The sequence below is a fragment of the Canis aureus genome, chromosome 32 (assembly GCF_053574225.1).
Source record: "Canis aureus isolate CA01 chromosome 32, VMU_Caureus_v.1.0, whole genome shotgun sequence".
NCBI classification, from domain to species: Eukaryota; Metazoa; Chordata; class Mammalia; order Carnivora; family Canidae; genus Canis; species Canis aureus.
The window spans coordinates 9,549,278-9,567,790 of NC_135642.1; the positions used below are offsets into that span (position 1 = coordinate 9,549,278).

Genomic DNA, 18,513 nt, shown 5'->3' on the forward strand with positions numbered 1-18,513 from the left:
AAAAAAAATGGACATTTGGGCTCTTTCCATAATTTGGCTACTGTTCACAATTCTGCTATACACATATGGGTGCATATATCCCTTTGAATTAATGTTTTTGTATTTTGGGGAAAATACCCAGTAGTGCAATTCCTGGATCATAGCATAGTTCTATTTTTAATTTTTTTGAGGAATCTCTATACTGTTTTCCACTGTAGTTACACCAGTTTGTATTTCCACAAATAGTGAAAGAGGGTTTCTATTTTTGCACACTCTCGCCAATACCTGTGGTGTCTTGTGTTATTGATTTTAGTCATTCTTACAGGTGAGGTGATATTTCATAGTAATTTTGATTTGTATTTCCCTGATGACAAGTGATGTTGAACATCTTTTTGTGTGTTTGTTTGCCATCTGTATGTCTTCTTTAGAGAAATGTCTATTCTTCTGCTTATTTTTTAAATTGGATTATTTATTTTTGGAATATTGAATTGTATCAGTGTGTTTTCTTTAGTAAGTGAGAAAAGGTAAAACCTGAGCATATTTTGCAATTCAAGATGTTTGAAAAATAAAAATAAAGTAAAATTAAAGAAATTGAGGTAAAGAGTGATGTAAAAATAAAAACAAATGTAATGCATTAGAAAATAATGAAAATACTTGCATTAAGATGATTTTTCTGAATGAAATAATTTAATTGTACAAACCTCTAGAATATTTTTTGAATGATATTTTGAATAAATAGTTACTCTTCAAATAAGTTTTGCAAATGCTAAACCTAGATTTACAATGTAAATCAGCATGTTAAAGAAACCTGGTAGTTAAAACCTTCTGTAACTTGTTTAATTTTCCATTTCACCCTTTCTGACCATGGATCTTTTCTCTATTTTTTTATATCTGAATTATTAATATTCCATGGAACCTACTTTGGGAAATAATTCTCTGTATAACCTAACCAAATAGGAGGTGAGAAACATAAAATAAAGGTTAGAAATAACAAAAATATATAGCTTTTGCTGAAATTAAAATAATAAAATGTTATTCTTTGAAGTAATATGTATGAATTAGTCTCAAAACTTGCTGCACATACAGTTGAAAATCATGATGAAATGGGCTATTTAAAGAAAGCAAATAGTATTCAAACTGATTAATGGAAAAAGTCTTGTGAAGTTGCCAGTCATCATGGAAGAAAATGAACATATGTTGAGAAAATATTAACTCCAATATAAGCACAAGTTCAGTTTCATAAGTGAGTTCATTTAAACTATCAAGGAACAGATATTCCTATGCCAAATAAAATATTCCCCACAACAGACAAAGTGAAACAAAGGGAAAAAATTGTGACAATATTTAAAAAAAAACAACTCATTTAGCCCTAATAATGAAATCTGAAAAAAATTCTAGACCAGTCACTGTCACACGAATGTGGATTCAGAAATTTAAATTACAACAGCATTTTTCTTTTTTTAAAAATTTTATTTATTTATTTATTTATTTATTTTTATTTATTTATTTATTATTTTTTTAAATAAATTTATTTTTTATTGGTGTTCAATTTACCAACATACAGAATAACACACAGTGCTCATCCCGTCAAGTGCCCCCCTCCAGTGCCCCCCTCACCCCCACCCCCACCCTCCTCCCCTTCCACCCCGCCTGGTTCGTTTCCCAGAGTTAGGAGTCTTAGAACACACTGCTTATGGGATATCAATAAGAATTCCATGAAAGAATTTTCAAGTTATAAAAGATCTGAAAACACTAGATTAGAGAATATCTTATAGTAATGTACAATTATTGATAATTGATAATTTTAAAAGGTTAAATTCACTGTGAACCTTAAAGTGGAGAATGTAGTTTGCATTGTATATAAATCTACTTAACTGTGCAAATTTTTTTTGAATAGACACAGTGTAGGACCAATGATTGATTAAACATCAGTTTTGTATGTGCTGCTCTAGAGGCACTACCATTAATGACAGAACTGAGACAAGAAAACCCATAAACACCACTTACAAAAATATATTTTAGGAGTGCCTGGGTGGAACAGTTGGTTAGGCAACCAACTCTTGGTTTCAGCTCGGGTCATGATCTCAGAGTTGTGAGACTGAACCTCACCTTGTGCTCTATGCTCAGTGAGGAGTCTGCTTGAGACTCTCTCTCTTTCTCCCTCTGCCCTTCCCCTACCACTTGTGCTCGCTCTCTCTCTCTCTCTCTCTCTCTCTCTCAAATAATTAAATCTAATACATATATATTAGATTAATAAAGATCAGAAAAAATGGAGAAAAAGCATAACTATTACAGACTCATATTTTCCTGCTTTTCAAGTATATGTTCATAAAAACTGTGCTTATCCATCCATATGGTAAAGAATCAAAGCTTTTCCATCATCATCATCATCATCATCATCACCAAAATATAATATACAACACTATCACTTCCTAGGAAACAAGCAAATGAATTTGGTAACTATTAGAAATAGTAAGAAAGTTCAGTTAATGCTCCAATTATAATATGAATAGAAATAATAGATTTTCTACATATCCTATATAAACAATTAAAATAAGACAAAAATCCCATTCATAATAGCACAAAAAATAAAACAACCTAGAATAAAGTTAGTAATATTCAGAATTTGAAGATGACATCAAATTTTCAGTAAAGTAAAAAAGTTGAATAAATACATACTGAGACTTAAAATTGTATAGATAATTTATTCCAAATTAATGTATTTATTAAATGTTTTCCCAATACTTCTCCAATGTGACATTGGAATTAATTTTGCAAGTTGATTAAGAGTCTTAAATTGAATGTAATAAATAACAGTATTGAAGTCCTAGCCAGAGCAATTAGGTAAGAAAAAGAAATTAAAGACATCCACATCAGAAAGTATGAAGTAAAACTGCCCCTATTTGCAGATGATATGATATTATATTGAGAAAAACTTTAAGACACCACAAAAAACAGTTAAAACTAACAAATAAATTTAATAGCATGATGCAAAATCAATATACAAAAATCAGCTACATTTCCATATACCAGCAAAGAACTATCAGAAGCAGAAAAAATTTTAAATCCCATTTACAATTGCACCAAAAAGAAGAAAATACTTAGGAATAAATTTAAAAAGGAGGTGAAAGATTTGTACACTGAAAAATGTAAGACATTGATGAAAGAAACTGAAGAACATACAAATAAATAGAAATATATTCTGTGTTCATGGGTTGGAAGAGTTAATATTTTTTTTAAATGTCCATTCTATCCAAAGTGATCTACAGATTCAATGCAATACCTATCAATATCCCAATGGCATTTTTCACAGAAATTGAAAAAGTAATCTTAAAATTTGTGTGGAAGCACAAAAATTTACAATTAGCCAAAGCAATCTTTTTTTCTTTAAAGAATTTATTTATTTATTTTATTTTTTTAAAAGGCTTTATTTATTTATTCATGGGAGACACAGAGAGAGAGAGAGAGGTAGAGACACAGGCAGAGGGAGAAGCAGGCTCCCTGTGGGGAGCCTGATGTGCGACTTGATCCTGGGTCTCCCGGATCACGCCCTGGGCCGGAGGCAGGCACTAAACCACTGAACCACCCAGGGATCCCTATTTATTTATTTTAGAGAGTGAGAGCATGAGTGTGAGTAAGGGGAAGGGCAGAAGGAGAGAGAGAGAATCTCAAGCAGACTCCATGCTGAGTTTGAAGCCCAACGTGGGGTACAATCCTACAACCCTCAGATCATGACCTGAGCTGATATCAAGAGTTGGGTGCTTAACTGACTGAGCCACCCTGGTGCCCCCAGCCAAAGCAATCTTGAGAAAGAAGAACAAAGCTGGAAGCATTTTAAACTAAATTACAAAGCTATAGTAGATCAATGGAGCAGAGTAGAGAGCCCAGAATAAACCCTTGCATGTGTGGTCAATTAATCTATGAAAAAAGAACCAAGAAGATATGATGGGGGAAAGGATAGTCTCTTCAGTAAATGGAATTGGGAAAACTGGACAGTCTCATGCAAAAGAATGAAACATGATACCTATTTTATACCTTACACGAAAATGAACTCAAAATGGATTAAAGATTTGAATGTAAGACCTGAAACCATAAAACTCCTAGACCCCTGACATTGGTCTTAGCAATGATTTTTTGGACTTGAGATCAAAAGTATAGGCCACAAATACAAAAATAAATAAATGTGACTACATTAAACTAAAGAGCCTCAGCACAACAAAGGATACTTATAGAATGGAAGAAAATATTTGCAAGCCCCATAGCTGATAAGGATTAATATCCAGGGCAGCCTGGGTGGCTCAACGGTTAGCGCCGCCTTCAGTCCAGGTCGTGATCCTGGAGACCCCAGTTCGAGTCCCATGTCGGGCTTCCTGCATAAAGCCTGCATCTCCCTCTGCCTTTGTCTCTGTCTCTCTGTCTGTGTCTCAAATAAATAAATAAATAAATAAATAAATAAATAAATAAATAAAATCTTAAAAAAGGATTAATATGCAAAATATATAATAAACTCATAGAATTCAATAGCAAAAACAGAAAACAAAACCCCAACCAAACAACAAAACCAAAATAACCTAATTAAAAAATGAGTAAAGGACCTGAATAGACATTTTTTCCAAAGAAAATATTCAAATAGCTATCAGGTACATGAAAAGATGCTCAACATCACTAATCTTCAGGAAAATGCAAATCAAAAGTACAAGAAGATATCACCTCAGATCTGTTATCAAAAAAGGCAAGAGTTAAGTACTCATGAGGATGTGGAGAAAAGGAAACCCTGTATGCTATTTTTAAAATATTTATTTGTTTTAGAGAGAGCGCATGTGCGTGGGTGCATGTGAGTTGGAGGAGGGGCAGAGAGAGAGAATCTTCAAGCAGATTCCACTTTGACCATGACCCCAATGATGGGCTGGATCTCAGGACCCATGAGATCTTGTTCTGAGCCAAAACCAAGAGTCAGGCATTTAACTTACTGAGCCACACAGATGCCCCAACCCTTGTACAATGTTGATAGCAACGTAAACTGATATAAAAACTTTGGAAAACAATATAGATTTTCCTCAAAATATTAAAAACAGAACTACCATATGATCCAGCAATCCCAATTTTAGATATATATCCAAAGGAAACAAACTGTTATCTTGAAGGGGTATCTGCACCTCCATATTCGCTGCAGCATTATGCACAATAGGCATTATTCACAGTGTGGAAATAACCTAAGGATCCATGGATGACTGAATGGATATAGAACATGTGTTATGTTAATACAGTGGAGTATTATTCAACTTAAACAAGAAGGGAATCCTATCATTTGTGTCAAAATGCATGAACCTGGAAGTGGAATAAGTCAAAGACAAATATTACATGGTTTTACTTATATAAGATATCTTAAAAAAAGAAGTTAAACTCCTAAAGACAGAGAGTAAAAAAAGTTGTTGCAATGGGCTAGGGAATGGGGGCAAGTAGGAATAGGGATGGGTGGTTAAAGCGTACAGACTTTCAATTGTACAATGAATGAGATCTGAAGATCTAATGTATCATATCGTCACTATAATTGATAACACTGTTTTTTTATAGCTGATCTGCTATACTTAAATGTTCTCACAAAAAGAGGTAAATGAGTGAGATGATAGCTGTGTATTCATTAGCTTGATGGGGGGAATCCTTTCATCATTTTGTGTACTTTACATATCTTACAACTTTATTTACTAATTATATATTAATAGATATAAAAAAAGAAAACATACAAATGGCAAATAAACATATGAAGAAAAGCTCAACATCATTTGCCATTAAAGAAATATTAATTAAATGTAAATTAACGTGGTACCACTACACATCAATGAGAGTGATTAAAACCCAACAAAGCAAAACACAAAAAAACAAAAACAATGTGACAATACCCTCTGTTGGTAAAGAGGTAGAGCAAGAGAAACTCTTACTCATTGCTAGTGAAAATGCAAGATGGCACAGTCACTTTGGAAAGCAGTTCAGCTGTTTATAATGAAGCTAAATAGAGTCTTACTATATGACTCAACAATCACATTCCTAGGTATTTACTGGATTGATTTACAAACTTATATTCACATGAAAACCTGCACATGAAAGTTTATAGCAACTTTATTCATAAATGCCCCAAACTTGAAGCAACTGAGATAGTTTTTTAATAGGCTGGGTAAACAAAGTGTGGTACATCCATACAATGGGATACTTTTCAGTGATAAAAAGATAAGAACCACCAAGTCCCACAAAAAACACTTAGGAATCTTAAATGCTAAGTGAAAGATGTCAGTCTGAAATCTAAACACCTTTGGATTCTATTTATATGACATTCTTGGAAAGATTAAATTATAGAGAGTAACCTATTCAGTGGTTGCCCAAAGTTTACGGAAGGGGGAATATTGGATAGGTAAAGCACAGTTTTTTTTGTTTTTTGGTGGTGAAGCATTTTGTCTGATATCGTAATGGTGGATATATGATACTATGCATTTGTTGACGCTCCCAAAACTTTACAGTGCAAAGAGTGAACTTCACAGTTCAAAGTATGCAAATTAAAAAAACTCTTTAAGAGATCAGAAGATCCCAGAACAAAATGGGAATGTGATAAAAGAATCTAAGTGCAGGATGCTTGGGTGACTCAGTCATAAGCGTCTACCTTCAGCTCAGGGCTAGATCCCAGAACTGGGATGGATGGAGCTGTAGTTGGGCTCCCTGTTCAGCAGAGTCTGCTTCTTCCTCTCCCCCTACCCCTCTCCCCACTCAAGCTTCTGTCTCTCTTTCTCTCTGAATCAAATAAATAAATAAAATCTTAGAAAAAAAGAATCTAACTACATCACAAATGTATGGAATAATCTCACTGATAGGGATGGGGGAAAATGTACTGATTTCTATCTCTAACTTATAACAGATCTTGAGTTAATCAAGTTTTATTATGATTAACAAGCTTTCACTGATCAATAATAAAACACAAATGCCCACATTTTAAAAAAGCAGAATACAACTGCTAATTAACTTCCTTAAACCAATTCAAAATTACATATAAAAAATAAGTGAAAGTTAAAACTAAAATGCACCATCCGCCTTCCTCTTTCAAACTGACAGTGAGAATGTCTGGTGCTCCAATTGAACACCCATCTTGAAACACATTTCTAAGCATTTTGTTCTCTATTGTTACTCCAACTAGGACGAAGTAATGCAGTACACTCAAAGGAGGGCAATTTATCCTTAATTGTTGCTTAGTGTCAGTCAGAAAGGTAATGCTGTCTGTCCATAGCAAGCAGAAAGGAGTTGAGAAGCAAACGCAAAGCTAACCTCTTTCCTGTCTCCATTAAATTATGTGCAGCGTAGATTCACTTCTTTATCTGAGTGGTTCTGAATATTCAGAAAAGCAGACACATCCATATTTAAATACAAGTTCTAAATCTCATTCTTCAAACAAAGAGGATAATGTTTACAATTTCTTGTTCATTTTTTCCTCTGTAAGTCTCCATCAGGGTAAATAATCCTGAGTAGAACTAATATATCTTTTTAACTAGGTTGAAGTTGTAAAATGACTTTAAATGCATTTTCATTTTTTTTCCCTTAGAAGAAGGAAAAAGATGATGACCTTTTAGTCAAAGATATAAAAGTGCAATGATCTGAGAGAAAACTAGGATAGATTTTTCTCATTAATATTAACAGAAAAGAAAAAAAAAACTATCAGTATAATGACACATTACACTCTGAACTGGGCTTCCCAAGGGCATGACTAATTGTCCTTTGGGGCAATAAAAATAAGAGTAGAGAAAATTCAAAGAGGAGGAATGTTTTGGAAGTAAAACAAAACAAGACACAACACCATGCAGATTTATCCAAATTGGTCCTGTGGGAAGGGAGAATCTGGAAGACACTCTTAAATAATTATCATTATTTACCCACCTAATTCAATAAGCAACATTTAAAGAAAAAAAAAAACAGATTTTTGTCATCGACATGCTTCTATTCTTATACATATTTACTAGCTTTTAGAAATAAAGTGTTACTCCATTTGCTCTCAGGTACTTTAATTTCTACCTTGTTTATCAATTTATTCTGTTCTGGTCCATGACACTTACCTGCCATTTTACTCCATGTGGATCAATGGTGGATATGCACCCTGGGTAATACTGAATGGCCCAGGATATCTTAGTCTGGAGAAGTGACTTGCAAATATTTGTGAAGGTAAAAGGAAAACTGGAGAACCCACCTATGTATTGAGTCAGATTAAACCCATTTTTATTGGATTGCTGCTTATTATAGTTTTAGAAATTGATTTAGAAGTGCTCTCAGACTATACAAAGTAAGTCATGTAAGAGCATTTACATAGAATGTCATGTAAGAATAATTTTAACATCAAATTATAAAGACGCTATCAACTCATAATAAAGTAAAAAAGCCCAGATCTTCATTTGTTTTATGAAGATCTTCCTGAGTTGTTTCATTTAGATTATAAAATAGGAAAATTAAATTATCTACCTAAACATACAGACACATAATAGTGTTCCTCTTAAAACCATGGTTATTAAAGCCACACACTTCTCACTAGAGGGTTACAGTTTAGCAACTGCACACAAAGTAGGCCTGTAGGTTACTCACATCCAGGATGTGACTACATTCTTTGAGACGAATCTCCATGATGCTCCCCAATTCCCTGTCCTCATGGACGTTCATTCTAGTGGTAGGAGACCAACAAAAGGCCAATCAATAATTAAAATATATAGCACATCAGGGGAGGATAAATGCTAGGAGAAAAATGAACCAAGGATAAGGGATAGTAATCCTCATCCCCACTTTCAACACTAAGCAATTTCCTTCTATTATGACTCAGTCCAGAATGTAAAAGTCTTTCCTATTTTTGATAAACTTGACAGCTTTTCCCAGACACTATGTTTAGAAATGAATGTGTAATACCATTTACCAAGCACAAATTCCTTCTTGTATAACATCAAAAAGCATCAATGTGTGATAGATAAAGTATATTTTTACAAGTGGTGGGAAGAGAGATCATATTAATCACTGTGAAGTTCTTTTGCTAGAGTATTTTGTAGCCACTAGGAATGAGGGGCTTGGGGGATGACGTGGTGAAGCAGAGGTCAGCAAAATGTTTTGCCCACCTGGTTTATCCTTCTCGGAGAAACAAAAAATAAAAGGATATTGTTTTCTCATTTAATAATCAGCACTCTGAGATCACTAATAATGTTATAAGTTATAATTATTACCTAATTTCTACTCTGCACTACTTATGTCATACAAATGAAAATAATTCTGTGTATAGCAGGAGTGGTATAGAAGATAAAGCCTTTGGGCTCAACTTGACTTCATGATTCTATATAGACCCACCTTGAACTTTTGCAGTTATTCATAATATTTTTTAAAATTCCCATAGCCCCACTATATATGTCATCAGATGCTTCTCTTTCTAGCCAATATGATGAAGCAAAACAAAACCTGTACAATTCACATATGCTATATGTTTGAAATATATATATACATTCTACAGTACACTATAACATATCTCTCCTTTTCTTAGAGTAAAAATAATAAATCAAATAACTTCACTAAAGGGCCACTTTTAGTTTCTACGTCTCTGTCATTTCATTCCCTTTTCTCATTTGGTGAAGTGACTTCATGGAATTAATTCTTCCTTTGTACATTTGTGGCTTTCCCATTTTGTTCACAGAGTTTGAGTTCTTCTTAATTATATTTGAGTTATAGCTAAATCTTCTTGGCTGAAACTTCCCTTTGAACAGTCTTTTTCATTTCATTCTAACCTCTGCACAAGTGAGATAGCATTTGAAAAATACCATTTTTTTTTGTCATGTGGCCCTTTTCTCTAACACCTAGAAAGGCTTCTGTTTCTTGGGATGCAAACCTACCTACAATGTCTGTTAAGATTCTTGCCCCACCTGTCCAAACTTTGCTGCCATAGTCATGTAATATGAGCATGTATTCCAGTCTGGGCAGTTAGCCCTATGCAATAATCACGCCACTCTCATTTTTAGCTGTGTGAATTTGTGTAAGATGTTCATAGTGCTTGGAAAATCTGTTTCTTTTTCTTCAGTCTCTCTAATTCCTACCGATATCCCAAGACCTTAGACTTCATTCATTGTTTCACATGGATGCAACACGGTGACAACCAAACCTGCTGTCAGTTGAGCCTTAAAAAAAGCATCCCACTGAACCTTTACAGAAACATTTCCAATGGTAAAATGTTTTATCCAGGTCCTTGATAAAGAAGTAGAAATCCCCCAAAGAACTCCATTTTATGCCATTTGCAATTTGTTATATGTAAGTATAAGGAAGTTAATTGTCTAGAAATAAATACGCAGTTCTTATTCCAGAATGTAGATTCAGATTCAGTCATTTTCAGATAAGTCTTTGATTTTCTTCATAAAACCATCAAATAAAGAAAACTTCTGGGTATTTTTAGAGATAAATATCTAGGTTGTATGGATTTTACTTGACCACCACAACTAAGATTCAGGTGTCCAGTAGGTCAGCAGCAATGCTAGTATAATGTGGCATTAAAAAGACTAATTTCTTAGTGGGTATACTACATATTAAAATTGAACACAATAATGATGGCCTATGAGTAAAGGAGCATTGATACAAAACTGCACTATTACCCAAGAAAGTGAGAAGCAATCTTGCTCTCTCTCTCTCTCCCTCTCACTTTGATGTGCATTTTCACTGTGTGTTTTAGAAGCATCACTCTAGATCTGTGGAAGACAACTCATAATATCATATTATTTCATTATAGTAATATTGTGGCACTACACATACATCACACTAATAAAATGAATACTAAAAACATGAAATTTGACTTGAAATTCATGACACAATGGAATAGCTTGGGAGCAATTCAAAACAATGACAGTAACTTCTTTCTTCTTTCCCTATATGCTATTATTTTTGGTAAGTGGAATCCATATTCCCACACAAACTAGAATTGCTAAACTCTTAATAGCATCCCCATGGTTTTACTTCTTACGATGCCTTCACTGATTTCATCATAGTTCAAGCATAATAAGGAATCATCATTTGTCCTCAGAAGCACAAACTGAATGAGGCTATTTCTACATTCATAGAAGCCTGGCTCTGAATTAACTCTTTTGTCAATCTACCTACCAGCTTTCTGCCAGCAGCACAACTGCTGTCCATAAACTCTTCCTATGCTGGATAATTACCACAAAGCATCCAATTCTTTTCCTAGTAAACTTTAAATTCCATAATTCTATCAATTTGTTACTAAAAAAAAGGCTGCTTTCTGCTTTTAAAACACACTTAGCCTTAGGTCACATTTTGCAAAAGATTATTTTAGATGCTGCTTATCTATAATCCATGGATTTTTTTCTGATTTAATGAAGTACTATATATCTGTATGAATTCATACCTTTTTTTCAGTCACATATAACAGAAGCCTCCAAATAATTAAGGCTGGAACCAAAGGACTCATTCTCCACACAAAATAAGTCAAGAGATATAGGTAGGCCAGAGGTGCTATGATGACTCTATTTTTATCTGTCATTGTTAGCACGTTTGTATACTGAAGTCTACCTTATGGATCAAGATGGCTGGCTCCTGGAGAATTTCAGGCAGCAAGCAATAGGAATAAGGGACCTGAAGAAGTATATCTTCTGCCTGAGTTGGCCTCCTGGAATTTATATATATCACCTTCACTTGCTTCTCACTAGCAAGGGACAAAGGGAAGTGCGTGTAGTTGCAACAGAATAAGCAACCTCTAACTTCTCTCATAACATTTTTACCTTTCTAAGGTCCTACCAGTTGAGTCTGTATATTAGAATGCAAAGTTCGCAGCCTTTGGAGTCAGCAGATCTTGCTTCAAGTCTTGGATCTGTCCCTTACAAGGTTGTATCACCTTTGGCATGTCACTATCTCTGTTTTATTTTTAATTTATTTTTTTAATTTTTATTTATTTATGATAGTCACAGAGAGAGAGAGAGAGAGAGGCAGAGACACAGGCGGAGGGAGAAGCAGGCTCCATGCACCGGGAGCCTGATGTGGGATTCGATCCCGAGTCTCCAGGATCGCGCCCTGGGCCAAATGCAGGCGCCAAACCGCTGCGCCACCCAGGGATCCCTGTTTTATTTTTAAAATGGAGATTCTAACACTTACTTCACAAGGTGAATATGAAAGAGAAGATGATATGCATAATGATGCTTTACAAACAGTTCCTTTCACACGAGTTATAATTACGTTACTAATTTTTAGTTTGTAAATTTGAAAGTATTTGTTTTAGCTAAAAGGACTATGAAAGGAGAAAAGAATCAATACAATTATTCTATAATCCTGTTGTCTCTAAGGTTGTTTATACTTAGAGAATGCAGGAAGAAAATATGAACACTCAGATCCCTATTAAACAAAAACAAAAAAGTATATAGAGTATTGAGCCACAGAAAAGTTGTCAGTTTAACAGAGTAGGCAGGGAGTCTGAGGGGCTGAAAGCAAACTTTCTCACTTCACAATCTTACGGGAAATCAGTGCTAATGAATAAGCAGTTTCATGTACAGTTCTCATAGTAGAGAGTGCTGATTGCCTACCAATATTAATCTCCCTTATTCATCTTCCAAAAAACCTTGATTTTATTCCACTATCATCTGTCCATAGAACTGAATTACAATATTCATTACAATAATATGGAAGCTTATTAGTATTTTCCATCAATTGGTTACGTTGGCCAAATATTTTACTCATCTGTCTTTCTCTAAAAAAGGCCTATGGTTAAGGAAATTTTCTAGTATAATTAGTATGATACAATGATAAGTTGCTAAACAATGGTGTACTTCCCAAGAGGAAATACTCAAAATTAATGCCTGTACAGTAATTCATTTGGTTTAATTTACAGGACTATGAAGTTCAGAGAACTGTATACTTTTGAAAAGGAAAAAATGTTATTTCCTTGAAAATTTTCCTTCAGTATCTTCCTTCTGAGTTTTTAAATAAGTGCCCATCTTATATTGACTTATATTGACTTATGTGACCTGCTGTATCTCTTTCCTAAAATGCCTCTGTCATGGACAAAATGCTAATACCTTTAGTATATAAAGCTTATAGAGATAAAATAATGTAAATAACAAAGAACTACATAGATAAAAAGATGAAGAAGATAGATAATTCTCTGGCATAGAAAAAAAGTGTTTCAAAAAAAGAGAGTAGTCAACCATATTTTAAATTCTGCTGAGAAGTCAAGTGAGATGTGGAGTGAAAAACGGTCACTGGAACTAGAAGCACAGAGACTGTTTCTCTCCTGGATGAGTGTGTGATTTTGGTGGAAATATGAGGCAGCTGCCTGCCTGAGACAGACTAGAGACCTAGTGGTAGCTGAGGAAATGCAGACAAGGAAGACAGACAATGCTTGTAAAAAAGTCTGTGAAGATGACAGAAGAGAAGCATCAGCACGTGAGAGATGTTGGCTCCAGGTAGGGAATTTGCTGGGGACATAGTAGAGAGAGGGAGCATAATCAGTTATGGAAGTGCTGACAGCAAATGGGATCTGGAGCACAGGTGCAGAGTTGTACTTTATAGAATGGAATGGATATTTCATAAAATTAATAGTAGTGATGTAGAAAGAATGGCTACAGATACACATACATTTTTATACTGGGCAGTGGGAAGCTGAAGCTGTTTCCAACTGATTTGAGGGGGAAAAAATCCAGTTTAAGGACTGTGAAAAGAACAGTAAAGAGGAGAAATTACTGAGTACTGAAAATATCCGTTTTTAGGAAACCAAGGAAAATATTTAAATATTTCTGACATTCTTAATATGATTAAAAAATATTTGGTCCCTAAGAAACAGAAACAGAACATCCTAAGGAGAGAAGAGTCTGATATACAAAGCAACAAGACAAAGTACGAAGTGAGAAAAATGAAAAGACCTAAGTAGAATAAAATGTGCAATAGAAAAATTCAAGTCTGTTCTGGAGTTAATAAAGAGCAAACTAGAATATTGCTGTGGAAGCCCAATTCAGTAATGCGAAACAACAACAACAACAACAACAACAACAACAAAAGAAAACCCAGAGATTCTTTCCCAAAATGTAGAAGAACAAAGAGATGAAAATAGTAAGGAAGAAAATAATGCATGTGAGAGATAGGCAAAGGGGAATTCAGCAGTCAGGTGTTCTGGAAGAGGAAGCAAAACGATCAGAGTAACAATAACCAAAGATGTGATTGAAGAAAATTTTCTGTGGTTAAATACTTAAATATATTACTTTTATGGTCATATATAACAACTCATATGTCTCAGAAATAATCAATGTCATAATATCCACATTTAAATATATTTATTGGAAACTAATTGAACGTGAAAATAAAAGAAATCCCTGCAAGTCTAGAGGCAGAATAAATAAATTTCCTACCAAAATATATAAGTCTGATGAGCATCAGATTTCTAATCTGCAAAGTAAAGCCGCAGATTTGAGTGGGAAATGTTATATCTCGAGGATTTTACCCAGCCAGGTTTTCCTTTCATATGTGCTACTGTATAGAAAGAACATTCTCAAATAATAGGCCTAAGAAAACATAGTGTCTTTACAATCTTGGGTAAAAAAAGAGGAACTTATAAAGGAATAAGAATCAAACTAGCACCAGACTTCTCATGTGCAACACTGAATTGCAGAAGATAATTCAGCATTGCATTCAAAGTTCTGAAGGAAAATGATTTTATACCTCGAATTCCATATTCGGCTGAACTATCAATCAAATTTGAGGCAAGGACTCAGAAAATTGACATCAATTTTCTTGTGGAAGAAGGAACGTAAGGAGAGGAACTAACACAGGTAACTCAGGGGTAACGAAATTCCAGTTTAAAAAAAGCAATAGATTGATATGAAAATAAGCAAAAGTGTAGATTAGATTTCCCTGGGGACTTGGTACAGTAAGAAGCTAAGGAAAGTGGAATTTTCCCCAAACCCCCCCCCCAAAAAAAACAACAATAATTCACGGAGAGCCATTAGAATAATACTTTAAAAAATCCTTTAGATTCAGAAATTTGTTGGTTATTTTATATTTTGGTATCTTGGACAAGTACATGTCAGTGGAGGAATAGGTTATAGATTACAAATATGTCTTGTATGTAAATCCAACAATTTGTTTACTAATCTCTATGACCCCTTCTAGCATTGAAAAAAAGAAAGTTTAAATGGGATTTACTTATTTTAAGGAACATGTTTGCTTTCTGAAATAATTTAACTAACTTATCTAAGAATAACAGTACCTCTAAATACTGATTTCTTGAAATTTCTATTTCAGATGCCTTAAAATGATGCTCCCTCAGTGTGGCAAGCAAATATAAAAGATTCTGCTCCTACTAAAAAGGTGTTTGGTTTCAACTTTCTGAGTGATCAAATTTAGCAACCTCTTTGTATATTGAAGCAAATCAAAGGCACAGAAAGGCCCAGGGAAGGGTGGGGTGGGGTGGTCAGAAGACTCATTAAAACTTTGAGATTATTAATATTTTACTTTCTGTTAGTTGTAGATAGGGTGATATTTACAAATAATGAAGATAGTAGTTGTAATATTTGGCCATGAGAAAGAACAACACTTGAGAATTTGAACACGTTCATCCATATGCACACACATGCACACATACATGTGCAGGAAAGAAAAACCAATGCTATTTTTTATCCCAGCTCTTCTTCCTGATAATATTAAAACTAACCTATCAAATTGAAAAATCATTAACCTAATATATCTTTCTTTTCAGCAACAAATCAAGTGGCATGTTTTCATAATGACTGCATTTTTAAAATTTTTTTTATGACTGCATTTTTTAATTTACTAGGTTACACAGGTTATTTGGAAAAAAGCACAACTAAAAAAATTTAACACCACATCATCGAATCTTGTTTGGGAATCTTGTGTGGCTAAAACGAAAAAGATGTCTCAAGTAAAAAGTATGAAGAAGATGAAGAAAAAGTTGAGCAGAAAACAAGTATGATATTTAGTTATCCCTCAAATGTTAAGACTTGGCTGTATTATGCAATTCATAAGAAGCACTTTACACACAGAAAGCTAATTCCATGATTTTAATTATCCTCTGATATTGGCTATTGGCTGTCTTGTAAATGGAGTTCATAAAGCAGATCCATAAATAAAGCTTCCTTTCTCTACCCCGCACGTTTCACTTTTCAGTTTTCCTTTACCAGAGTACCCACTTCGTACTACACACACACACACACACACACACACACACACACACAGAAAAATCAAAAGCAATACAACCCAAATGCTCCTCTATCCATCCCAATTGGGTCAGATTTTAACTTCATTAAATTGCTGTCATATGGTGGCTGCTGACATATATCAGGCTTGGAGAGCTTCACTCATCAGGTATTCTCTAAGATTGTTAATAAGAACAGCAACTCTCATTAGGGGTTCCCCAAAACCAGCTAATTAAGGGACAAAGGTTGCTCAGATTGTGACAATTACACCTGTAAGGTCCCTGTAGAAACACCCAAATCTCTAACAAACCTATGTTTGGTTGCTTAGTACAAGAAATAAAGAGCTTGTCCATTAAAAAAAAATGAGAGGCAGAAACTGTCAACCATTTGAAAAGCTTTACGAAAATGATCATCCAATTAGTGGCTATGATCAAATCAGGCATGAACTCTCTCTGGATGGCTCCATAATTTTCCTTCTTGCATGGTGTAATTTCATATAGCTCAAATGAACTCGTGAGAGGTAATTCAGTTCCAAACAGTTTTCTCATCACTGCTAATTATACTAATACATTGAAATGCCTCCTACAAAATGCATGAGCCCTTTAAGCCACCTCATTAATGTGATATAATTTTTGCCAGAATATATATCAAACCTATTATCACCACAGGTTTTCTTCAGCATTTTTTTTCAAAATGTCTATCAAAAGCTTAAAAAGTAGATTTCTTTGGGCTAGTCGTCTCATAATTAACTGTTTCTTTGAACTACTGTTGTCTATTGTAGTATTTTAGCGGTGCTAACAGTCTTCAATATGATATCCCCCAGATCCACCAGTTTCTTTTTCTTTTCTGAGTATTTGATTCCTTAAATCTTTTCCCCGTTGTAGCTGATTCTTTAAATGGCAAATGGTGCATGCAATAATGTGCAAAAATGAGTTATACAAACTGAAAGCAGGGGTGTAAAAAGAAGCATCATCTGAAACTAAAATAAAGACAGATTTTATGGTATTTATGTCAGTTAATTTAACTGCTGGTAGGGGCTTTTGTTGAAACATGAGTTAGTTCCAGTGTTTAACCTTGCAGTATTAATTTATGCTTTATGGCCTGAGTACTTTATCATTCCCTCCTTGGGAAGACAGTTATCTCATTAGCCAGAATTTAATGAAATGCAAGGATACACTTCTTAATTTCAAAGATTACTATAACACAAATCAGGTGTAAATCTCAGACTGACTGCCCCTTCCCTTGCCTGTTTAAAAAAAAGAGAGAGAGAGGGGTTCATTTTGCAATCGTATCACAGAAATTCATCTGGTGGCATACATTTCATCACAGCCATTCTAAAGGCATCTCTCATCTGTAAAAGTTGGTTTAACTTTGCATCCGGCAATATTGATGGCCCTTTAGCTACTATAAAGTTTCCAGGGTTGACAATTCATTATTCATCATCACAATTAAAAAATAAAATGTTGATAAGATTACCAATTCCCTAGACTTATTCAAGCATGGGCATGAACTCTCAACCACATTTTGACTAAACTCAATTTCATAGGTAGTACCAATACATTTTGTTACAACTGGGTTTTCCAAGTTAGCAGATGTTTTCATGAAGAAGACAAACATGCTCTGAGATTTAGAATTATTAAATAAACAAATACACATCAGTTTAAAATAGAAGACATATTATCTGCCCTAAAGAAGCAAGAATACTTAGGCTATAAAACTGTCTGCAATGACCTTTGGTTTTTAAGAGTTTTAAGACATCAGAATATTTAAATCATATACCAGCTACTTGCTGATTCTGGCACAGATTCTCCCCTTGCGTGTTTTGGCTTTTCTTCATGCTGTCTCCTTTGCTGAAGTGCCTCTTATAGTCTGTTAGATCATGTATAGCACAATTCTATATAATGTCACCTGAATCACCTACGATGATGTTTAAATTTGAGAACCTTGCATGGTATTTAGGCTTGTTTGGAAATAGATGAATGAATGGGTGGTGTATAGATATAGTGAATTTTTAAATTAATTTTAAGCATATCTCTCCTAAACAATGAGAGAAAAAGCAGTTTATATATTGACTATACCAACAATATAAAATAAGCAGAACCTGGCAAATGAGTGACTCCCTCTGATGTATTATTTTAATTGGGGGAAAATATTTCCCAGGAATTCACAATAACTTAAAATCATACATTTAGCTAGCTATTCTCTCTCTCTCTCTCTCTCTCTCTCTTTTAGCTAGCTATTCTCTTGTGCAAATCTCTGTAGTGATATGTGGGTGTGTGCATTTCTGTTTAAATACCTGCTGAAAACTTATATTTATTATCACAGATACAGGCTTTTT

The 18,513-nt window shown here is 34.2% G+C and overlaps 1 protein-coding gene across 4 annotated transcripts in view; it reads right to left on the reverse strand.

Annotated features, from left to right (window-relative positions):
- The window catches only part of LOC144302962 (uncharacterized), a 776,799-nt gene that overhangs the window by 190,181 nt on the left and 568,105 nt on the right, over positions 1-18,513 (reverse strand). The window lies entirely within an intron of this gene.